Source organism: Rousettus aegyptiacus, unplaced genomic scaffold (genome assembly GCF_014176215.1).
Source record: "Rousettus aegyptiacus isolate mRouAeg1 unplaced genomic scaffold, mRouAeg1.p scaffold_m13_p_3, whole genome shotgun sequence".
NCBI lineage: Eukaryota > Metazoa > Chordata > Mammalia > Chiroptera > Pteropodidae > Rousettus > Rousettus aegyptiacus.
Window position 1 is genome coordinate 67,362,902 of NW_023416306.1, and position 26,433 is coordinate 67,389,334.

General features: G+C 32.5%; 1 protein-coding gene across 18 annotated transcripts in view; it reads right to left on the minus strand.

Annotated features, from left to right (window-relative positions):
• The window catches only part of LINGO2 (leucine rich repeat and Ig domain containing 2), a 1,061,594-nt gene that overhangs the window by 512,714 nt on the left and 522,447 nt on the right, over positions 1-26,433 (minus strand). The window contains exon 5 of one of the 18 annotated variants that reach the window (XM_036217646.1): positions 5,990-6,067. The exons of 15 other annotated variants lie outside the window; for them this stretch is intronic. The gene's annotated coding sequence lies outside the window, so the exon portion shown is untranslated. Of the gene's footprint in view, positions 1-1,501; positions 1,539-5,989; positions 8,579-26,433 lie in introns of those variants that run through there. 2 more of the 18 variants (XM_036217660.1, XM_036217648.1) reach the window with 2 other exon arrangements.

Sequence of the window (26,433 nt, forward strand, 5' to 3'; positions counted from 1 at the left end):
TTTAACTATAATTTTTATCTCTACTGACAGAAGTACCTGGTGGGACCAAACCTAAATTTTGTGGGAGAGTATTGTGAAGAAAATTGGAATGCTTCTTGACTTTTTACACTGTTGTCATTTTAGCAAACAAATAAACACAAAAACTTGAATGTTAATTACCTACTTTCTAGCTTCAAAAATGTTGCAATGTTACTTCATTTTTCTTTTTCCTTGTGGGTTCACACTTTACTGCTTTACACTTTACACTTTACTGCTTTATGTCTTTACACTTTACTGCTTTATCGTGCACTAAAAGTAGTATTCAGCAATAAAGGACCCACGAAAATCAAATAAAATGCATTTGACAATTATTTGCATTGAAAACAATTCCCTAAAGGTAAAGACATTTAAAAAAATAAATTAGTAACATATTTGCCAATTCTCTTTAAAAACATACATTGATTTTTTTTTTTTATTTTTTAAAAGAATAATTCGGGTTGGTTGTCATTAAATATAAAAGTTTGTAATATTCAATAAGTTGTTTACTTCCTTGTATGCATATATATTCACTTTGCAATGAGACAAATTCTAACAAGTATTGTCAAGTCAAAACTCAGACACCGTCACAACTTTATAGGAGGAGTTGCCAATATTTGGTCTGGCAGTGTACTAACATTCTCTAGAAAGAGACTTTTCATTTTTCAGTTTTTAATTCATCATAACTCAAAGTCTCCATCTGAAGAATCTGATCTTTACTCAGAAGGGTCCTCATATTACAGCCTATACATATATATGTTGCATTTTGCCCAGTAGACTATTCCTTCCAAGTAGAAACCAAGTATTCTGTTTTGTCTGTTCTCCAGTGGTACCACATGTAGAATTCCATGCCTCATAGGATACTGCTCATGCTTTTTGTGATCTGAAAATCTAATAAGTTGTAGTACTTTCTTACAACCTCAGGTCCTAAAACTCAAAAGGACATGACCACTAAAGCCCCAAATGTCTTTTGATATATGACTGCATAATAATAGAACCTACTTTTTTGAGTAAATACTGTGTAATAGCTTTTGTTCCCTTTTTCTAATGTATATAACTTACAAGATAAATAAAATCAAAATTATCTTTCTTTTGTTAGTTATAAAATTTTTATGTAAGTACTGTACTCTTTTATCTATTTTTCTGTTAATTTTTTTTTTTTGCTGTGCATAACAACATCTTTTTCTGCTTATAAGTATTTCTATCTTGTTTGGAGGAAATATTTAAATCTTCAGGATGTTTTTCATTTCGATAAAAGATCAATGCATCTCAATTGACCCCAAGGCCGAAATCCGAGAGAGAATGAAAATCCAGTGACTTATTTTCACAAGTTTAAATTTGAAAAAAATAAAAAAAGCTGCAATCATCCTCTCTACTCTCCAACACCTGTATATAGAAGAGAGGAATAGCAAGGAAGACTAGAAAAGGCCTGTCTAGCTACATGCACCATCCTGCTCAAAGCTATTTTTGTTTTTGATCTTCTTACCTGTATCTCCCTAGTTGACCAGCCATATTGGCAGCAGGGGATGATCTAGGTACAACTGGAGTAAAAAAAAAAAAAAAAAAAAATAAAAAAGAAAAAAAGAAAAAAAAATCACCACTACTGAGGAAGTAATCTTTACTTTTTCTTCCTTTCCTTTACTCTTTGGGACCTGTCATGGTTAATTCTATACATCAACTTCGCTGAGCCATGGTGCTCAGATATTTGGTTAAGCATTATACTGAAAGTTTGGATGAAGATGCCTTTAGATAAGATTACAATTTAACTAGTGTATTTTCTGAAGAGCAGATTGCCCTCCATAATGTGAGTGGGTCTCATCAAATTGGTTGAAAACCTGAAATAGAATAAAAACTCATTTTCCCTTATAAAGACAATCTGAGGCTTGAACTATAGCATGGGCTCTTTGTTGGGTCTCTAGCCTGCTGGCTCATTCCACAGATTTTGGAGTTGCCAGACTCCATAATCATGTGATCATGTGAGCCAATTTCTTAAAATTTCTCTGTCTCTCTCTGTCTCTCTGTCTCTCTCTCTCTACACACACACACACACACACACAAATCTGTTTCTCGAGAACCCTGACTAAACAGGACCTAATAGATATTTTTTGAGTATGATAATAAGAAACTAAAAGTTGAGTTGAAGCAAATATGATATGGCAGTCTTCTTCTTAGATACATTAGTTCTGTGTAAAATTCCACAATGGATGAGGACAATAAGTACAAATCCTTCCTTCAAGAATCTAAAGTACTATGTGCTTCCAAAGGAAACTGAAAATTCTTTAGTTAAAGTTAAAAAAGGAGAAGAAAGAAAGAAGGAGGAATACATGATATGGTACCTATACATGCATTGACATTTTCTAAATTCCTATTACATAATTTTTTCTTACCATGTAGACTCTGTTCTTATTTCCTAACCACCATTTAGAGCTCCTAAACAATCTATAGAAAATAAATACAAATTCTGAAGACAAATGGTAGAATGACCATTTAAAAAGATATTACTCAATGTTATTCAGAATCATTTTAAAAAAATAGCTCTGGCTACTACAAGATATGGACCTGAGTGACACAGGAAGTTCATGGAATAAACACATGCAGTTGCAAACATTAAGTGTTGGGGAGTCTCTGATAACTACTTTCTTAATTTACCTAAGGAAATCTGTCCATGTTCCTATAATTAGTTTATAGTAACCGGTTTTATACATTAAAAATACATGCACACACACACACACAGACACACACACACACACGTGCGCACACATGTGTATCCAAAGAAAATATAGCAGAAGCTGGAAGACTGAAGTTTTATACTCCTGTAGACATACTTTTACACAGTGAGAATGAAGGATTGCAGACAGACAGATTTGCAGTGTGATAATACAAGCTAATATGCACTTAATGTAACTTCCAGCTGTCAACTTTTCAATTTGCACTTACTGAATTTATTTAGAACACCTTTTTTTTAATGCAAACTATTTAAGACACCCTCATCCTTTTTTTTTTTTTTTTGAGGTATCTGAAATAGCTACTTTGAATTTTTCTGATACATTAGCAAATGATCCCATACAGTGGGCAGTCTATACTGATTTCGAGGGAAATACAAAAAAAGATACACATTAAATGGTGTATTAAGCAGTGAGCTACATTTCTCTAATAATAAACCAAACCAAGTTGATTGGTCTTCTTATCGGTATAAGTTTATAATTTTTTTAAATGATAGAAAGTGTTCTTTTTGGAAGAAATATGAGTAATGAACAGTAATAATTAAAGATAAGAAGACATTGTTCTCATTTCTGTTTTTGGTGACTTATTCTCAGTCAGCTAAAGCTTTCCTGACCCCCAAAGTTTCACAATACTCCCACCTTAACAAACTCTAAACCCTCCATGATATAAAGTCAAAATGAATGCTCTTCAAAAATTCAATATTCTTCAAGAAGACATGAGCAATATGCACGTACTTTCAAAAAGAAGGAAATTGGTTCCCATTAATCAAATTTCTCTAAGAAAATATATCTTTCTTTCACAGAGATATGAAAAGATAAATTTCTGCAAAGCTTTTCAGTGTCAAGCTAAAAGGGTTATCAATGAGGTTATAAGGTTTACAGTGTTAGAGCTGCAAAGAAATATGTCTTTATAATAAAGTGAGCCCCTTTTTAAGGTTGTAAATGTGCTTTTTCATTCCTCACCTTGCCATCTTACTGAAATATCAGCCATTTTAGGAGTGGTTTGTGGATTCTTAAGGCACCTCAGAAGCAAACTAGCTTTTACTGTATTTTGCAAAGTTATCATATTTAGTGATTATAATATAGTGTCTGTATGTATAAAATTTCTTATCCTTGTGTTACAGATAAGAAAACAAAGGATGAGTGGGGTTAAATATTGTGCCCAAGACATAACAAACAAGGGAGAGAGCCAGGAATTAAACCCAGGCCTATCATGGTTTTCTTTTCTATACATTCTATATATTCTGCTCTCTGGAGATATTAGTAACTTAAAATACGGTGCTTTAAGCATTTTCAATTGGAAAATGAATCTAGAATGTGAGGGTTTCTCTACTTAGTGATCAGAAGTTGTAAACCTTTCTATTTATGCCTAAATCCAAAAGCTATTCTTGACAATAAAAGAATAATCTCCTCTAAAGATAAAATTTGGCAAGGAAAAATGCAATCCAATTTGCTTTCACTACAAAAATAGAAATACATGTAATCTCAAATTAACTGCCTTTGTTTTCTGCAGTTCTATGCAAATGCAAATGTGCAAAAGAACAAATCCTTGAAAGAAAAAATGTACATGTTGGCAACTGGTTGTCCTCATGTTTCTCTTAATTGACGAGTGCTTTCCCCGTTGGAACTCTTAAGACTGATCAAATTCCCTGGCATTAGCCCTCATTAAATCTCATCTAAAATGATATATTTGTGTAGACCATGATGCTCAATCAGACATTCTGGCTAACATACTAGGCTGCTGATCTGGCATTCAGTGCCCAGAGTCTCTGTTCTTGAGCCAAGCAAGCCACCTCCTGAGTTGTTCCTGCCCAATTTCTGGTAATTCTGTCAATGAGTTTTCTAGATGGCTAGAGTCCCCCTACCCTGAGCATAGCAGTGAGCCAAGGATATGTGCAAAGCCCCAAATGTTTATGAATTCAGTGACACATTTACAGATAAATACAGGCACTGATGAGCAGAACCAATGTCTGCAGATGAATGTTTCAATCAATTACAATGACAAACAGCTGTATTATGAGAGTCCATGACTATTCAGAGCCTCATTTTAGGCAGTTAACACGTGGTAACCATCTCAGACATGTTGAAGAAGAATTGGGAGGGGGGGAAAGTAAAATTAAAATAATAAAATATTTCTCTTTTGTAGGTTTAATAGCATACAGGGAAATAGACTTGTAAATGTAGAGAAAATACAACAATTTTATTATTGAAGCATTCTGCATCCTGAAACATTTTTCACTATAAGCAGTCTCCCAAGGTTAGAGCTATACACAGAAAATTACAGGAAAATCTAGATCTGCAAAATAGATGAACCAGGAAGGAGATCATTTTCGATAAACTCATTAAGCTTTCTTAAAGTGAATGATACATTTTACATGTGAGACCTCTCCAGTTTTATGACTCCTACTTTTATCCTACTCCTATAGTTATCAGTTCCTAATCGGGATCCTACCTTCTCACCCTTCTCCAGTTTGCCATTCAATCACAACCAGAGGGACCTGCCACAAGCACTATTTTGTTTCCATTACTACCCTGCTTTCAAACATATGTCCTTCTCGCTCCTACCACTACTATCACATAAAATGTATATCTAGATTCTTTAACCCAAACATTAATATTCCAATGTGCTATTCTGGAATTTTCTTCCCTCCCTTCCTAACACAAGCCTTACACTCCTCTGATAAATCTGTACTGTCTAATACAGTTGTCATTAGCCATGTATAGCTATGTAAAATTAAATATAAATCAGGAAAAATTAAAAATTCAGTTCCTCTGCTGCATGAGCTACATTTCAAGTCCTCAATAGCCGCTTGTAATTAGTGGTCACTGTATTGGACAGAGACGACTGTCCATCAACGCAGAGAGTTCTGCTGCATAACACTACAGTATACCTGCTCCTTAGTCGCACTGTAAAAATTTTCTTGCACGTTCTGGTACAAGTCATTTCCTCTGTGCAGAAATGTTATTTTATATATATATATTTATATATATTTTTATATATAAATATATATATATATATTTATATATATATATTTATATATATTTTTTATATATAAATATATATATAATAACAAAATATAATTCACATTTGAAATGTTGTCTTTTTGTTCAATTGTAGAAAACACCATCTGATCTAACTTTTTCATTTATGATAAGAAAACTTAGAGCCAGAGAGGAGCCATACAGAGGTGATACTCAAAATAATTAGCAAGTAGTGTGGTACCAACCCATGAGAATGGAATTGGCCTTACCACCAGAACTGGATCCTGAAGTCCCCCTGCTCCTTATTTCCTGAGTCTTGGGAAGATCCACGGGGTTCTACAAAAAAACTGAAATAGCAAGGAAAATATTGGGGGAAGAACTTTCGAAGGCTTAAGACTATAGCTACTTTTTCTTCCAGGATGGCAGTGGTTCAATATATTATCAGTAAATATGGCTATACCTTTGCTTACTGAACAGCTTTGGGTGATGTAATTGTCCCAGGGTCACACAATTGTGAGAATTTGATGAATTAAATTTAATACAACCTTTTGGGAACATATTTACTGTGTCACATGAGATATTCACCTTCTGGGACATTGAAGCAAAAGCCTTTCAACTGCTAAATAGGCATGTGATATTTATATTATTGATATAATGTCACATGTATTTGTGTGTAGATTACAACATTCCAGAAAACTGCTTCCTCAGATGTTGTATTTGGGGCAATTGATGCTTTAGGTCTAAAAATCTTAATAAGCTGACACTTTTATTTTCAGACATGCCTGCAAGGGATGCAGTTCTAAAAAATTACATTCCAACCTGGCTGATTGTCTAATAAAATGAAAGTAGTTTGTAACAAATAAACAAGTAAAGGATATGCCATGCCTTGCACAGCTTTTAACATAAATGGGTAAAACTACTCCATTTCTTTCAATAAAACATCTTGCACCTAAAATAAAATGTTTGATGTTTACACAGAAATGGCATGCTCTTATATTAAAAAATTTTGATTGCTTGTTACCAACACTTAAAAACCTTAATGACTTTTTCTAAGTAGCCAACCATGGTTGTACAAAACCAATAGTTCATACGATATAATTTTTGGTCCTAATCCTCCTTTAAACAATGTTCACTTTAATAAGTAAATGTATTACTTCGTTATTGATTCTTTGTACATGATTTAAAGTAACTCCACGGAAAACAATAAACATAACTGATTTGTAAAGGTGTATATATCCCAGTGGTCATTTTATAGTCAATATTTTTTTTCCATTTAAAAAGAGAGCTTTTAAATATTTTTTAGATGAGAAATATGTGAGATATCTGGGCTTTTCTTTAATTTTCCCTGTTCATCCATTTCTTATTCTAAATCTAATTCTGTTTTATAGTAAATTTGAACGAGTAAAGCTGATTTTCCATCTCTCAAAATAAATGATTCAGAAAATCACAAGAGGGAAGACTCCTATAGGTAAGACAGTGAAAACAGGTAGCAGGGTGAGTTAAACTGGTGATGATAGAGAAGACTGAGTAAAGGGAGACTACGAAAAGCAGAGAAAATAGACACTTTTTTTTTTTTTAAAGAGACTTCCAAGCCATTTCATGTAGAAACAGAGTGGTCAACATTTTCATAACTGCTGTGGGCATCTTTGATTTATAATACAACATAATGACAGGCACAAAATCTTAATAATTGACTTTATTATCACCTACCATTTCTCATAACTGGACAAACAGGATATGGCTTATATAATTTTCACCACATCACAGTTATTGTAGCACTTTATTTGTCTGAGATACTAACATTTCTTTTCCTCCAAATTTTTTTTTTATACAGACATTGACATTGCACTCTGAACATTAGTATTAAATAGAACTATGGTATGAGACATCCTTAATATTTCTTGAAGTATGTAGTGAAGAAAAAGAAAAGTGCTCAGGAACACAAGTGAAAAAAAATTAAAGAAAATCTTGTATCATGGTTTATTCAGGTAGGGAAAGTCTATTTTAATATTTTTAATTTTCCTTCTGAATGTTGATAATATTGTTTCAAGTTTTTCAGAGCCATGTGTTTTAGTCCATTTGGGCCGCTGCCACAAAAATATCCTAGACTGGGTGGCTTAAACAGCAAACATTTATGTCTCATAGTCCTGGAGACTTGGAAATCTAAGGTCAAGTTCCTGGTAGGACCTTCTTGTTTCATTTACAGAGGTCTTTCCAATGTGTCCTCACATAGTGGAAGGAGCAAGGGAGCTCTCTGGGGTCTCTTTTATAAGGGCCATAATCCCATTTTAAAGGCCTCCTAAGGGCTCAACCTCCATATACCATAATATTGGGGATTAGGTTTCAACATATGAATTTGAGAGGAACACAAACCTTTAGGCCATAGTAGCATGCAACTACTATGAATAAAGTGAAGGCCACTGAAGCAGTTTACACAAAACTCATCATAGGATAAGAGACTGACTTTATACTTGGGGATTAATAATTATACTTGTTTTTGTTGTTGTTGTGGAGATGCTCTCTGACTTAGCATATGTACTACAAAACTGCATCTACTAACCAGGTTTTTTATGGTTTAGCATTAACAATCAATAAGATTTATTATTCGATTTGCCTAAACATTAGAACATCCACTTAAAAATATTTCTCAATTGCTTTAATGTCATAAAGCCAGGTTTTCTTCAATTATCATGCTATTTCTTGGAAGAGTTGCATAGATTGTTTCTAGGTAGATGCTAATCATATTCAGTAGCTTACATACTACAATGTACATATCAAAATTCATAGTTTTAAATTGTACCATCTAATCAGCTGAGGAAAAGGTTCTAGAGATACTTGATTTAAAAATAAAAGAGGAAAACTAACTAAATTCAAAATGATAAAATAAATGAAAATAAATACAGAATTGATTTGTAAATCAAAATATACCAAAATGTATCATTAGAATGTTAGAAAAAAATTAGAGGAGTAGATGAGATATATGAAGTAGTCTGAGCAACTTGGAGGGAAGAAGCTGAATAAACCCAAGGCATCAAATAAATACTCTTATGATTACTTATGCATTGGAATAGTTTCTTCTTCTGGGGAGGGGTGAGAGGTTTAAAAAATTTTTTAAGTTCACAAAACAGTTAGTTTCTTAACAGCTGCTGCCAGGAAATAAAAGTATTTCTTCAGAGGCTATCTCCTCTAGAATCATCAGGCTGATAATTTAGTAACATATATGGTTTTGATTACTTGTCTTCCATATACTAGATTGATGGTCAAACAGAACAAACACTCCTCATACAGAGATTTGGTAATAAGAAAACACTTTATAAACTCATACCCTTTATAATTATTGCTACCACATACTAAGAATCTTCTTACAGCAGACATTTTACATACATAATCTCTAATTCATAAAACAATCCTGTAAAATAGAAATGATTACCAACTCTATTATAGATAAACTAAGAAACTGAGACAGAGAAGTTAAATAACTTGCATAAGTTTAAACATTTCTTCCTATGCACAGATTAGAAAATACTACAATTTTATTTATTATGGGTTTGTCTTAATCATTCATGAAATGTTTTTAACTCATTACGTGACATCGATCTATGTTGAAAACAGCAGGAATTAAGAAAATGTCCTTTGGATTTTAACATCATGGAATAGAAATTTAGACATTGCTCACAAAGGAACAGATCAGTATACTGGCTATGGTCAGATAATTTCCTCCCACTTTGCATTTTATTTTTACATTATTGCTTTGTGCAGTGTACTAGAAGATAGTTCATAGAATGAGGGCTTGGCGTGAAGGATTGCCAAAATCACAGTGGTCTTCAAAAGGTGACTCAAAAATTACAAGACTACATTAGACAAGACTGACTCTGTATCACACTATCACCAGGACAAACTCCATTCTTAGCATGTAGGTCCCTTCTTCAGGAATTTTTTTCTCTACAGACTTATAATACTCGGTGTTCTTTCACCCCTCTTCTTAGCTCCTAATTCCATAAAGAGAGCATCTAATTAAGTTATATTTTATATTAAAGCACAAATAACTTGCCACTATCCTTGAATTATATCTCTCAGGACAATATGTATTTTATTAAAAGGAATTGATTTACAATGGGTCAAATTCAGGGACATTAGAGATTTCCTGTCTCCTTTATTCTACCTAGATACAACTTGAATGCATAGTTACTTGTTTATAGTCAAAATTCATTAAAGGCAGAGTCGTACATTATTACTTTTTTATTGTGGTATAATTGACATATAACATTATATTACCTTCAGGTATATACAACATGATATTGTATATATTGCAAAATGGTTACCACAATAAGTCTAGTTAACATCCATCCTTATACACCATACAATATTAGAATTTATTTTTCTTGTGATAAGGACTTTTAAGATGTACTTACTTAGCAACTTTCAAATAGGCAATACAATATTATTAACCATTGCCACAACGCCATACATTACACTCTATTACTTATTTATTTTATAACTTAAAGTTTTAACCTTTTGATCCCCTTGACCTTTTTCTCCCATCCCCACTCCCTGCCTCTGGCAACCACCAATCTGTTCTCTGTATCTATGAGCTTTAATTTTTGTTTGTTTGTTTATCTAGATTCCACAGGAAAGTGAGATCATATGATATTTGTCTTTCTCTGTCTCATTTATTTCATTCAGCATAATAGCCTCAAGGTCTATCCAATTTCCTATTCTTGGTCCATCCAGTTGTCACAAATGGCAAAATTTCACTTTTTAATGGCTTAATAGTATTCTATTGTATGTACCAAATCTTCTTTTCTATCTATTGATGGACACTCAAGTTGTTTACATATTTTGGTTATTATTTAAAAAAAAAAAACAAACACTTTAGTGATTATGAGGGTGCATGTATCTCTTCAAGTTAGTATTTTGTTTTCTTTGGACAAATAACCAGAAGTGAAATTGTCGAGTCATATTGTAGTCCTATTTTTAATTTTTTGAGGAAACTTCATACTGTTTTCTAAAGTGGCTGCACCAATTTACATTCCTACTAACAGCACATAGAGTTCCCTTTTCTCCACATCCTCACCAACACTTCTTATTTTGTGTCTTTTTTGGAAATAGCCATTCTCACAGGTATGAGTTGATATTTTACTGAGGTTTTGATTTACATTTCCTTGATGATTAGTGATACTGAGCATCTTTTCATGTACCTGTTGGCCATGTGTATGTGTCCTTTGGGGGAAAAAAAAAGTCCTCTTTCTATGATTTTTTGGTATTATTCTATTGAGTCATATTAGTTTATTATATTTTGGTATTAACCCTTTATCAGACATATAATTTGTAAATATTTTATCCCACTCAGTAGGTTGCCTTTTTATTTTGTTAGTAATTTTTTTAGTTGTGAAGCAGCGTTTTAGTTTGATGAAGTCCCACTTATTCATTTTTGCTTTTTGTTGCCTTTGTTTATGGAGTCAAGTCCAAAAAATCATCACCAAGACCTATGTCAAAAGGCTTACTGTTGTCTTCTAGGAGTATTATGGTGTTAGGCCTTACATCTAAGTCTTTTATCTAGTTGAGCTGATTTTTAGTAGAGTAGAGCTGTCTAGTTTTAAAGAAAAGGTCTTTTTCCCATTATATAGTCAGGGATCCTTTGTTATAAATTAATTGACCACATATGCATGGATTTATTTCTGGACTTTCTGTTCTGTTCCATTGATCTATTTGTCTGATTTTATGCCAATACCATACTTTCTTGATTACTACAGCATTAAAACATAGTTTAATATATATTATTGTATTATATAGTATTATATTATAGTATTACAATAGTATTATCTAGCATTGTAATATAGTCAAAAGTCATCAAAGCAGGGTCAAACAGCCTGCTTTTTTTTAAGTGTAGTAAAAACTGATCTGTGAAGCATAAAAAGGTTGATTTTCATGGTCTGTGCATTGTCCTAAGCCACAAAGCACTAGGTGTGATCACTACAGTAAGTTATAATTATATATCAGCTAATTTGCAGCTAGGTAAATTCAAAATTGAAGGCTTTGGGGGAAGATGAGGTCATCTTTCAACCAATGTTCTTGAATGGCAAAATGTCCCATGATTCATGCTTCTCTGTGGAGGGATCTCTGAAAGTAACTTCAGTTTAACAGCTTCCTGAGAACTGCGATACATAACTTAGACTCATACTTGAATATTAATGCAATAATAAAATTCCAATAACCTCTATTAAATAAACATATTATCTTTATTCAAGTAACACCAGACACAAAATATAGCATTGTTCTTTGTAGTTCATGATTTAAGATGTCCTTGAAAGTAAGATTGTTTAACAAAAACGTCATTTTACTGCCTTAGTAACTAAACTTTATTGGCAGAGATTCACGACAGAGTCAGTGTATTTAATCTTACTCTACATATTCCATAGCTTTCACATTCCATACCATTTTCTAGTATTTGTTGGAAAATAGTTGCAGAAATGTATTTTTATGTTCCTAAGAACTGAACAAATTATATCTCAAATGAAATAATGACACAGTAAAGGCTGAATAATCTTAATGAAAGAATAAAATTAAGGCAATTCAGAAAAATGCAGATTATTGATGTGTAAATTAATTTATTTCAGCTTTGCTATTTTTTACCTACCAAATAAAATTTTCTACACATGTACTCCAATTCTACCTCATCTTTACATCTTTTAATTAAAATGCACAAAGAGTATCCTTACACAAAAACTCCAGAAGTTTACTAAGGGAAGTTTATAGTTGAGTTATACTATCTCAAAATTTTCTAATTGAGCAAAATTTCCTGAATCTCATAAGAACTTGCCAAATTCTTGTCAACATCTACTACAGAAATATGTCTTCCCCTGAACACTAGAATGTAAAATGTCATAGGTCTTATACATTTAAAATTTTTTGTCCCATAATTGTTTTCTGCTAGGAGCTAAGATTATGCATAAGCTCATTTTATAGCCAGAAATAATCATAAGTACATTTTAAGATATTTTACTGTTGTTTTCAAGAATAATAGGCAATTCCTACTTATGTTCTGGGAGTCAGAAAACAGATAAACCACTTACTTGACAAATGAAGTATTAAAAAAAAAATAGATTAAAAATTTTATAAATATCTTTTTATTAAAATATTGCCTCAATAAAAATATTTTTAATAACTAGAATAAGAAATACACATTATAAAAATAAAACAAAATATGAAAATTCAAATTAGAAGAGAAAAGGTATTTGTATAGCTATTTCCTTGAACTTGCTGTTTTTCAAATCACTGTTGATACTAGTGAAGTAAAATTTAACAAAGTTGTCTTCAACTAATAATCCCCTTGATTAACTCTGTGTGTGTGTGTGTGTATGTGTGTGTGTGTGTGTGTGTGTAAGAGAGAGAAAGACAGACAAATAGACACAGACAGAAAGGCATAGAGAGACAGAGACAGAGTCAGAGACAGAGACAGAGACAGAGACTCACTATGGGTGTACCGTAAGGGATAGATCTACCCCCAAAAATTATATGCTAAATTTCACTTGTTCAATAAATGAATTCCAACAACAACTTTAGTTCTAAGAAAAGTCACATAATTTTCATCAGATTCTAAATTGAATTTGTGACTTATTCAAATTGCTAGAAATCACTTTATATTTCAGTCTTTTGTTTCTTTCTATATACTGAAAGTTAGAGTGTGTCATTACATTTTCTAAGAGAGAAATCGTACCTTACAGGTTAGATCTAATGTTGTCTATAGCATTGATGTTTTGTTTTTAGTAGTAGCTTATGCTTGTGGCTTTCGATTCCTAATTATTAAATCAGTGAAGCCAAAGTTGATAGTGTAATGGAAAATTAGATGAATATGCACTTTCTTGGAAGATTACCATTAAGAGAATCCAATCTTTTATCCACAATTTATTGTTCTATTCAGGTGAATATTCTATAGCTATTAGCTGTAACTCTATATTGAAGATATCGAGATTTTAGGGGATGGTAACATGAATTCTCAAAACGTTTCCTAAGAAAGATCTGAAATAGCTCAGAATTAGAAGTCATAGTACTTGATTTCAAATTCTAGCTTTATGTCTATCTTTAGGGACATAAGGCAACTTGCTTAACATCTTGGGCTTCTCATTGCCACACACACACACACACGCACACATACATACACACACATATACACACACAAATGTGAAGTGATGTATGTGTTAACTAATCTTATTTTGGTAATCTTTTCACCATGTATAAATGTATCGACTCATTACATTGTATAGCTTAAATTTACAGGATGTTATATCTCAGCTATATCTCAATAAGTTGGAAAAATAAATAAAAATAATGCATGTAGCCTTAAAAAATGGCATTTCAAGGCCAACAATGTAACAGAGTTAAAATAAGAAGTTGGGTGCTATGAATTTTCAATTTTTTTGGACTGTTGTAAAATATTTTTATGATTAAATCTTGTACGTAGCTACAGAGACATTTAAAAATACAGGTAAACTAAGTACAATAGTATTTCATTCCTCAAAGGGAAATAGAATCAATAAATACCAAATATCACAAAGCAATATGTAGACAGTGATGATCAATTTCCTCTTTTGAGGAATTCATTGTCTAACTGGGGAGATGAACTTGTAAACTGATTTTCACCCAGCTGCTATGGCAACACAAAGAAAATGGCAGCTACTTTTTAATAGAGAAACTGATTAATGCATCACAAAGAAGGTGGCAGCCTATGGAAGAAACAAAGATTTTCTCCTGGTAAAGAAGAGAGAAAGAAATTCCTGGCAGTGGAAATAGTAGGCAAAGGATCAGGAAGGTACATTAGGGCCCTCCCTACATTCAAGAGATAGTAAAAACTGATGTGGCTGGTATGGGAAATAATGGAAACTAATGATGTGAGTTGGGGCATATAAAGGTAACCTACACATGAATGAATACCACTTTACTTCCAGGCTATGAGTTTCCAATCACATCCTGAAAGAAGAGTGTCAAAAGCATAGAGGCTAATTCTCAAAGGTCTCAAAGTTTGGTGAATACATTAGAGTGATGGAGAGATTGGCAACAAATTTAGACTCTGCTTGCCTGAGTGTCTGAGCATTTATCTTCCATTCCATAATCTGATTTAGGAATTGAATTAAATTTATCCAAAAAGTTCTTTGCCTGTAGGTGATTTTTTAATTTCAGAGTATGAGTATTGTATAGTGGCTATCTAGCTAGAGGTTAAACATTACTTTAGTGGCATTATAGAATTTTCTTTTATGCTTCCTGTTCCTGTTTATTTTGTACTATATAATTATTGATCAGAAATAAGACTTACAAAGCTCAATTTATAACATGACAGCATTAGTGACTAGGAGAAATAATTTCCTTGTTTTTAAACGAGTGCATGTTCTTACTGAAAAAGAACAATATTAACTTAAATTAAGAGACTGTCTTTCTGTTATCAGACATTATAGTAATAAATTGTGTTAACACCAACTACTCTACTCTAAAAAGAAAGATCAATCTTTGTCTTCTTTAAGTTTCTTCATGAATGCTAATTAACATTCTTCAGTATAATTTTAAATGTAACTTGCTGGTCTTCCCCGAAGGTCAACATACTATTTTAGGGAAAATATGAACAAATCCATAGTTGACTTAAATGCAGACATAGCCTATTTTTAAAAAGTGAATATAATAGGTTGAGCTAAGATCTCCAGTATGGCTTGGAGATTAATGGGGTTGTTTGTTTCCCAGCTATGATACTCATCTAAATAATACTGTCTGAGAATGACATCACATAAATGTACAGTAGAAAGAAGGGATTAAGTTGGAAAAAGACAATGGGATTTATTTTATTAGTATGTATTTTAAGTAAATCAACATTTGAATAATAATTTTAAAGAAAACTTCTTATTTGTTTCCATAAGGTATCAACAGCTCCACAGTATTTGACTATTTTTTATGGATGTGCCATGTCAGACATAAGGTTAAGGGCCTGGACAAGATTAGAATCTTGAGAATCTATTATGAGGTTTCTTTTTTCTGAATCCTTGCCTCTCCCTCATTATTGGTTCTGTTCCCTTAGCCTATGGGGAAAAAATGTACTTCACTGGACTGTTTTAAGAAGATACATTCCTGAGGGATGAGTAATGATGTCAAACTACACCAATTTTCGATTAGTATTAATGAAACCATTTTGGCCATTCATCTCTGACAAAACAACACTTCGGTGCTAATTGTCTACTATACTAAAAAGTGACTCTATGAAGGAAAATATGTGAGGATAAGTAATAAATAATATCTGGTCTAGGGGGTAAGGTGGAAAGAGTCTGAATATTTTTTAATAATTATATTATTTTGCAAAAACATTATAAGATATTGCTTAAGTCACTGGGCTAATACATTTTAATGAATAAAGTAATCACAAAACACAAAGGCTACCAAAGTGAGAGACAATATATATCAAGAATAATAGTGAACTTAGTTCTTCACTGTTGATTGCATTCTAGGTCCAAATCAATGTTCAGCTTTTGTTGAACTATATTTAGATTCCTAATATGATTTTTCCATAAATAATGATGAATTGCATGAGAGAAATGGGGACTAGTATGGAAGGACAGAAAGAGTCAAGAAATACCAAGCATACTCTCATTCAAATGTCACTGAGTCATCCAAGCTTATGGGGGCAGTGACAGAGCACAGTGACAGAGTACATTTGATTATATATCACCCAAAAGTCACTTTGTTACTCTAGTAGGCTATCAACACTACTCAAATTCACATGGGTTTTGTAGAGCTGGTCTTGGCTTTTAAAGGTCAGATGGACAAATGAAAATATACAACCTAATTACCATAGCAAAAGAAGTCATACAGAAATCTGAACATGACTTTGAGCCACAGGGAAGAAAATCATTCATCTAACCTTGTTTCTTTGATTTTATGAACCTAGTTACTGGGGAGAGGAATTTTGGTGTGGGGAGAGCATTGAATACTAATATTGAAATCAATTTTTGAAGGTATGATAGGACAATGAAGGGTTAAATCCAAAATTTTTGACCATTAGCTTATATTATCATTGTGAAGAACAGCCACTCTCTTTATAATTATCCTCCAAATAACAAACAAAAGACATAAAATTAAGCCTTAATGCAATGTTCACAAAGCCTTAAAAATTACTTCATTAATGCCTCCATTTTAAAAAATTTTTCTTACACCAATTGCTATTGACCACACAATCATCCCTGCCCCCCCCCCGACACATGTGCACATACATGCACGCGTACGTGCACACACACAGACACACACGCAAACTCACTGGCAAAATATCCTACAAATTAGTGATCTCTATAGAAGAAATATACTGGTAAGTCTATTTTAGCTCTTGACCACCTGCTGTTTTTAGTATAAAAAATCATTGCTCCCATGGGAAAGAAAGTGACATGTTAACTGAAGAAATAAAATGTTGTATGGTTATACTGTCTACTAAATCTACTGAGATGCACAGCATTTTTAAGTCAAGAATACCAAGCGCTTTGGCAAACAGTCTTTTACTGGAGGACACAGGAAAATACATCTTTATTTTATATCAATGACCAACAATTAGCAAGCTCTGGGCAGCAAGAAATGAAAACAATTTGGTATTTCAAGAGGCAAATTGAGCCATGACTTTGACACTTGAAATACTTGTATTTTTCACTCAGTACCCATCTGTAAGAATTGTCCTCAAGTGACACTTTAACCTTTGCTAAAGTAAACGTTCATTTCCCTTAAAACAAAATAGATTCTTACTGTCCTTTAGACACTAAAGAGATGAATAAATTAACTTGGTTGCTGGATAGAAAGAAAAGGCAGCAACATAGCTCCTCTATTCTTAAAAATTGGAAGAAGGTGGTACCTTAAAACTGGTAAAGTAGTGAGGAAGGGAAATTTTGAGCAGCTGGCATTTGTTAATAAATTCTTGTAATGAATATTAGTTATTTTGTTACTTGGAACCCATCTACTCAATAGACATATTCTAGAAATTTCCTACAGTGCGGGAATATCGTGTGTGTGTGTGTGTGTGTGTGTATGTGTGTGTGCGCGCGCGCGCGCGTGTGTGTGTTGACCAAGATTTTTATCTCTTACCATTGAATTTCATATGGGAATCAAGCCAACCAGCTAAAGGTAAAAATTTCGTAGGAGAAACCTGAATATCTCTAGGTATACAGTGTCTAACTACACAAGTTTTTACCTTTTTTTTAGGTATGTACAGATACTTCTAAAGATCAAATCATTTACACCGTAGAAAGGAAAATCCAAAAGCCTAAACCCAAAATCAACATATATATATATAAAAAATATATATATAACATAGTAAATAATATATAAATACATCGAAAGCAACATACAGATTGACGCCTAAGGAAAATTTATCTATGATCATTCTAATATAAGCCAATTATTACTTATGTCAATTCTCATACATATGCATTATATGTTTAAAAAGGGATTCTTGTGAATTAATGCTAATTATTATGTAAACACACAGAAACAGAAAAATACAGCATATTATTACATCTACTCTGCCAACTGAGACATAAAGGTTTCCTGTAACTTTAAGTGCAATTTTCTTTCTGGTGATACTACTTAATAAATATTCACTTGTTTAATATTACTTCTGAAAATTAGTTTTCATAATTCATATTTAATTCTAGTTTTTCTATAAAAACACTCATTATAAGGGCATCATCATCACTCTGTTACCTTTTACTATTTTATTCTAATTTTACTTCACAATCTTTCATTTACCAATTATAAATACAGAAATATTATCTTTATATTGGCCCTATCACTTAGGTTGCCAGACATCTTGTATATACATGTGTTCTGTATTTAATGATTTTACCCTATGCCCTTAGTGAGTTTGTTGTAACTGTCTGTGTTTAGCTTTTATTCAATAAATTATTTTTTAAAAATCTCTAGAGGTACATAAATGACAACACTATTCAATAATCATACCTCCGCAGGCAAAGATCTGAACAATTCTTTATAGTCTCGTATAGTTTGACTGAGAGAATAAAAAAAGAGAAGCCAACAAATTAAAAATATGTTGTTTTCATATTCAAGATAAAGAAAGAAACACTGTGGTTTGACCAAAGTTCCAAATGAGAGATTACTTCTGATCAGCTCATATGGTGTGAAACTCAGCCAACCAGGGCATCCTCATTCCAGCTGTCATGTTAAAAAGTCAACCATCAATAGGAGTTTTACTCCAGTGACCACTCTACCAGCTAAATTTCAGCAATCCTTAAACATCCCAGCTTCTGAACGTCTACCAACCTCTGAGCGCCAGGTTTTCAAAAAATTTATATAAAATCAATTTGGCTTTATGACAAAAGACTGTGCTTACAATTAAGGTCTCCTTTGCAGTCAATAAGAAATTCACATCAGCTTTCAAGTTCAATTATTATTAGTTCACAACACTTTCAATGGATCACTCGTGTTTATAAGTTTTAAATTGGACTGGTGAGTGACAGTCACCATTATACTCCGACATGAGATTATCATATCCAATCTTTTAAATTCTAGTAGTAGTTGATATCTAACTGTATTTCTATGTAAACAGAACACAAACCTTGGCAAAAGGCAGGCATATATTTTGAGATGGATGTTTCAAACAATTACTAAATGAAGGAAAAGAGCCCTTGAAGTTGTTTATATAGGATACAATTGTTCAGTTAATACAAAAAAATTATAGGTAGTCAGATATAAGCCCACATATAATACTGCTAAAGATAAAAGATGTATGATTTCCTTACCTAAAAAAAATGATTAATAACAAAATTCAAAGATAAAATAATCACAGCAGAAGTAATGGCCATCTATTGTGCATATCATCAATTTTATAGCTCAAATGACTACATACACATATAATGTTTCTAGAAACATTTTCTGATTCTAAAATTACAAGTAAGTTTACAAGTGTCAAAATGAAAACTACTAAAATAAAAAAAGCTATAGGTCCACTTACATTTACAAACATTAACAAAGATCTGAATGTCTCACTTTTTTTAAGGCATAAAGACAGATACAAGTTATCACAATGCAAAAAATATATATAGTTCCCATTTGCTTATGCAATAATTTTCTTCTGAAAAAGCCTTGCTTGTAAGACTATTGCAAGGAAAACCCTTCCAGATAAAATTTCAGAAATAATAGCAAAATTTTTGCAGAAACTCTTTTATTATATTTTAAATAAGAAAAAAGTGTACTCCTTTTGGTGTATTTAATCCAAATCCAAATACAAACATACTAGGTGTTTATGTAAAGATGTGGACAATGTTTATTCAAAGGTGGAGCAAAATATGAATGATTTTATAGATGTTTGCTGTTCCTCCCGTGTTCTTTCACTGCATTGCTCAAATAGTATTTGATATCTTTCTTTTTGACATTAAACTAATCGTGATGATTTTTTTTCATTTACCTCATCATTTATACTGTTAAAACTGAGCAAATAAAAGATTTTTGTGATTTTGTTTATATTCACTATCCTTCATATTCAAATATTCATGATTCTCACATTCAAATTCTGTTGGGTCTCTTTAACAAATACATTTGAAAATCTCAATTTATTGGAAGCACTGAAATCATACTTTAATTCTGAAGCCCCCCTATTCTTACTAACATTTTAAATAATCCATTGAGTGAAGCCTACTTATTTCTTGTTCTTAGTTCTCAATATCTCTTTAGCAAAATGAAAGAAAATCAGTGTTATTGAAGTGCTTTGTTGCTTAAAAGAACTTGCTGAAATTGTTAATGAAAGAAATGAAAAAAAAAATCAGTGTCAAGGCTATTATAAAAATGGACACTATTATTCCTGGACAGGAAAAGAAATTCCAACTTGCAGTAAATAATTATTATGGCTCTTGACATGACTTCTGTTTGGAATAGATTTCATCCCCTGAAGAATTCAATTTTTTACATGTACGAGTTTTTCACCATCATTAGAACATGTGGAATCATCGTTTGTAGCGCTAAAGAGGAAGGAAATAAAAATATTTTTTATTACTGGAGGACATTTTTAAAAGCCATTGATGACTAGATACAGAGGAATACTCAAAAATGGAAAGTTATGCCATAAAGATGGTATTACATGCTTCAAAAAAATCAAATTTGAAAAACAATTCTCAGAATTATTAACTTAATGCCAATAAATGTTCTGCCTACTGGCTCATAATGCTAATGTTGAGAATATTTTATTATTAATGGGTGTTCAATGAACAAATTAACTAGAGAAGTTAGATGTGACCACTGTAAAGATATGTTACAATGTAAATGGAACGTTGACTATAATTGCAAGAAATTTTATAAGCAAATTGTACAAAACGGAACTAAGGAGAGCCAAACTGAGGAAAATATAATTAAGGAAATGCAGGTAATTTCGATACTTATAATTTTTCAGATAAACAAAAAGTAATGTTTTTAATACGAATATGTCTCACACAATATTTTTTATCTCTATGTATATATCCATAGGCAAATTAGCTATAATTCTTATTTAACTGGATATCCTATATTCTATTTGCTAAATCTGGCTACCTGAGCTAGGGAGCATGACCAATTTGGAAATATTTTAATGTTGTTTCTTTGTGGTTTCATGGACTGAGAGTATGGTATAATTCAAATTCCTGAACTCCATGAGAAGAAGGCTACAGATTTTAATTATTAGGAAATATTATTCATATTTAAATATTAAATTAAGTTTCAATAGACACACTCTGTATTTTTTGTTGGTTCACTTGGCAAGCATTCCTCCTTTTAGTTGAAGATTATCATTTTTAAGGACCTGACTTAATGTGTATGTAAGGAGAGAGGAGGGGTCTCAGCTTCAGATTGCACTCTTGTTAAGTTCAATTCCTATTCCACAGTGGGACTAATAAAAAAGTAAACTTGAAGTTTCTGAGTTGGGCACACTTTCAGGGTAACCTTAGCTTCTGAGCGGACTTTTCCACTTTTTTATTTTATAATTTATTTTATAATTTATTTAGTTTTTGTTTGTGTTTTGTGAGGGTTTTTGTTTTGTTTGTTTTGTTTTTAGTAGCAGTAGTTCATGAAGAATTTCTTTTACATTCTTGTGATCTCAGTAATTTTTCCAAGTATATTGGCTCTAAATTATTCAGTATTTAGGTGTTTTGCAGTGGGAAAATGGTTGCATACCAGAATATCTGGTCTTGTTAAACTGCAGTAATCAACATTTTATAAAATCCATCTTTAAAAGTAGACTTATAATCAAGCTTACTTGCAAATTTTAAAATACAACCCCTATGAAACACTTTTGGGTATTTCTCGTAATTTTAAAATTGATTGCGATATTTTTCAGAGTAAGGCATAAAAATTCTTTATAAGAGTCAAATAAGTTCTATTCATCTCATAAGAAAAAAAATCAGTCCCCTACCTGAATATTTTACCTGCCTTTCAGAAATACTTTACTCTTTTAATTATTTAATTCATGACTGGTCTCTACATTTTTAGGTCATTTCTTACTTTATCAATTTTAGACCTGTAATTTGAACTCTTAATTTAGATGATGAGATTTTGCCATTCATAACCACCTCCGTTTTCACACAACCAACTTTTTAATATAATTTTAATCACTGCTTAGTATGTATATTATTATGCAAAAATATGATTCACTATTACACTAAATAATATTCTCATAGCTCTCGATATTTTTTGTTTATCATAACCAAGAGTCCTTATTCTTTTAAATATATTTGTCCTTTCAATTGATGAGCGTAGTCTCTGTCTATAGAGTGTTCTGAATACAGGTTAAATAAACCATAGAAATCTGAGTAAGAAAAGGAGGGAACTAACTCCAGCTCTTAGAGATGGACTATTTTGGCTTCTCAAAGGTGATCAGGGGCCTGGAGAAAGGTTGACAGTAGCTATGCCCATCCATTCTCATCCCAAGCAAATTGCTCCTGCACATGATAATGTTTTAAGAAAAACTACACATGATACTATAAGTCATTCAGAGCCTTTTCAAAGTGAGAAAAACACTAGAGACCACACCCCCAGGATCTAGCTGAATCTAACTTTAACATGTTTTTTTACTATCTTGAACTTTATATAGTTGTAAGATGAGATTATTAAGGCTTCAAACAGCAAGAAATCCTTCACTCAGTTTCAAAAAGGGTAAGAGTCAAGGAGCTTCATATTTCACACATTTTAGAACTGGAAGTTTGAAGATGACTGGGCCACTGTTAGGGAAGAAAACTTCGACCTTCTATCTATTGGTGAGTAATAGCTGCCTCCTGCCCCAACAGTTGAAATTTATTGACAGTCCAGTAGATTCCCTTTCTCTAACCTCATATTCACCTAGAAAAGCAGAAAGAAGAAAACTTTCATCTCTGTGGTATGTGGACAGACAAGCAGGCAGGGAGGCTGCTATAGCTCTTCCTCGCCCTCCTTGCTCAGTGGTCTCATTCAAGGTTATCAACCTTCTGTTCTTCTCTCAGCCTCGGAGAGGATACAGAGGACTTGGTATGAATGATATAGGTGTATGATTATATGCTGTGAACTTGACTATCTGACTGTAGGATACTCTGGGCTTTAGGCGGAGTGGTCAGGGTAAAGCAGAATTCTTTCCTTTTCTTCTTCTCCATGACAGGCAGAGTCCAAAACAAAAGAAAACAAAAAAAACATAAACAAAGAAACAAAAAGGTAGCAGGGGTTAATAAAGGTAGCAGAAGCTTAAGAAAAAGGATGTGGTGAAATATTTCACAGTAGCTGGGTCCTATAAGGAAACCTCTTTGAAGGGAGCAAAATTTCTGACTTGTTGAGCTCATTTGATGCCTGAAGGTTTCAACATCTAATATCATTGTCCTGGAAGCTATAGCAAGATACTAAAGTTCACACTTGGAAGAGAGGCTATGGTGATACCTGCCTTTAATGGACCATAAAAGCTTTGACAATGAGCTTACTGGTAGCAACCATAATGGATCGAAGGTCAAAGGTTCACACTGTGTGGCAGCTAAAGATGGAGAAGGGCCCCCATTAATGATAGATATTAAGATCTTCCCACCTTAGTATTGAAGGCTTTAGCATTAAATTTTGTTTAATTTACCAAAATAATGTAATACTTTTATACTATAGTATTTGGAACAAATTCATGTTGTTAAATTTATTATTCCATTTAATCTTTATAAGTTCTTAATAGTTGATATTATTTATTCTATACAAAGAAGAACACTGAGACATTGAAAAGTTAGGAACTATTTAGTGGAATGCACAAAAAAAAAGATCCAGGGCTCAAAAACCCACCTGTATTGTGAGAAAACATTTGGATATAACTGGTAGAAAACGCTATGCAATTTACTCAAATAAGGGAGACATTGACACATGTAATTGAAAAGTCTGTGATCAGGGTGGTTTCAAACACCAGGGTTGATGCAGAGACTCAATGTCATCAGGATTCAAGTTCACTCCAGTCTTTTGGCTCTGTTTTCTGTGCCAGGTTCATTTTCAGGCCTTGTGTCATACATAGTAACATGGCTGTCGGCAAGTTCAGAGTTACATTTTTCTAGATTGAAGTGCAGCTAAAAATGGTGTTTTTCTTAGTACAGTACAGCCTCTGTAGAGTCTCATTGGGCCTTATTGGCTCCTCTTAGATCATGTGCTAATTCCTACACCAATGCCTGTTGCCAGGAAAATTAGCGTTGTCTTTACAAAGGACTAAGTCACAGATTCAGTCATTGAGGGAAATACATCCCCATATGCTTGTGGAATAAGATTGAAAAATATAGGTTGTTATGCCTCCAAAAGAATACTCTTTCCAGAAAGGCAAATACTGGATTTCAAAATGAAAACGAAACCAAAGGAGATATCTACCATAGTCCTTGCTCAATATTCCAATCCTATCTACTGTCCCAAGACCACTCATCCACTCATAAAATACCGTGTGATTCAACAGAACTGTGCTCTATTAAAGTGAGAATTGGATCTTCCACTTACATTGTCATCTTTGCTATCTTGTGTGGAGTTTGACTCACGCGGAGGGATGGGTATTCATAGTTATTAACAACCACTACTTAAAGTCTCTGCTTCAGGCATGATCTCTATTCTCCTATTAAACTGTGTGTTTCCTTAGCAGATCAAATGTTCAATTAATTCCGAAGCCAGATTGTGCAGCAATTAGATGTTCTTATATTTCCTAGGCAAGAATAAAAAATGATAGTAAAGCTATTATTCAGTAAGCACCAACTACATGTTTGACTCCCTTACAGAAAATGTATTACCCCTTTCTGGCAAATGAAGATGCTCTGGTTATGGGTAGTAGATACCTTTTCATGTATTTTCCCACATCATAATGATATTGTTAATTGCCCCTCTCACTCCCCATGGGTGGTCCTTATCTCTCTTACATATGTTTTATAAAGTAGAAAAAATTGGTCTGGAGAGATATAAAAATGAAACAAGTGTACCACAGTAGTTATCTGAATTTCTAAATTTCTAGTGTCTTTTTATTTCCTGGTAAGAGGTCAGAGTACTGCATTTGCATTTCATAAGATGCCCTTAAATCTTGAAAACTACTCTTATAAGTCAAGCCCCCAAAAGACTGTATATCTTTTATCCACAAATTAAATTAATTTACTCAAGATCATATGACCAGGAAGGACTAGGGTCAGGATTTAAACACAGTTCCCTCTGACTTCAAAGCCAGTATTGTACCATTGCAATGTGTATTCACTTCAAGTTACCATAACTCAAATTTCTAAGACTGACATCTTTAATCTCAAACACTAAATTTTCTTTTAGTAAAATGAAAAAGTTACCCAGTTGCTAATAAAACTTTCAAATTTCTAGAGAAAACCTTACATTTTAGGAGAATAAGAATCACCATAGATACCCTGTTTAAAAGTTGATTAGTAAGGTTGATGTTAATGAACTTCAAAATGTCAATGTTAAAAGTAAGAAAATCAACATCGTGGATATTTCAAATTAGAAATCACAAAGATATCAATGTTACAGTATTACAATGATGATATCTATAGTTCGAAGTGAAATGGTATTTGTGGGTGGGTATAAAAAATCAGTTTCATAATTTAAACTATGATTATTTAAAAGAAACACAAATTAAAAAACATTTAAGGTGCTGTCTAGATAAAAGCATATTTTTTTCTGTTCTCTTGCTAAGTAATGAGCTCTTTATAATTCACCAACTCATATTTAATATAAGTATCTAGCTTAGATTTTATTTTGCCAAAATTATCATCTATCATAGTTCATTGCCTTCGAATCTTCACATTTGATTCCGAGATTCTTTCTTCCTTTAATCTTCCACTAAGCCAGACTACTTGCAAATACATTTTACAGCAAATCCATACTAAGGAAATGGCTACTTGTATTTTTTATTGTACTTAAGCTTGCCTTATTCTGAAACTGCATTTTAATGTAATGGCTATATATTCTGTTATTTGATGATGCAGGAACTTGTTTAAAAATACAGAAAAATAATGTATAACAAGTGTACTATTTTACTGCCATGTAATCACACCAACCAAGGCTGAAGTTAATGAGCTCCTTTAATGACTCTAAAAGAGAGATCACCATATAAAAAACAGAGTTTGGAAGATCCATCAAAGCTCCATCTTAACTATTCCAGAAAGATAGTTTTATATTCTATTTTCAAAAACTCTGAGGAAAAGATGCCAAGATAAAATCTGTAAAAAATAATAATCACCCAAATGATTCTATTACT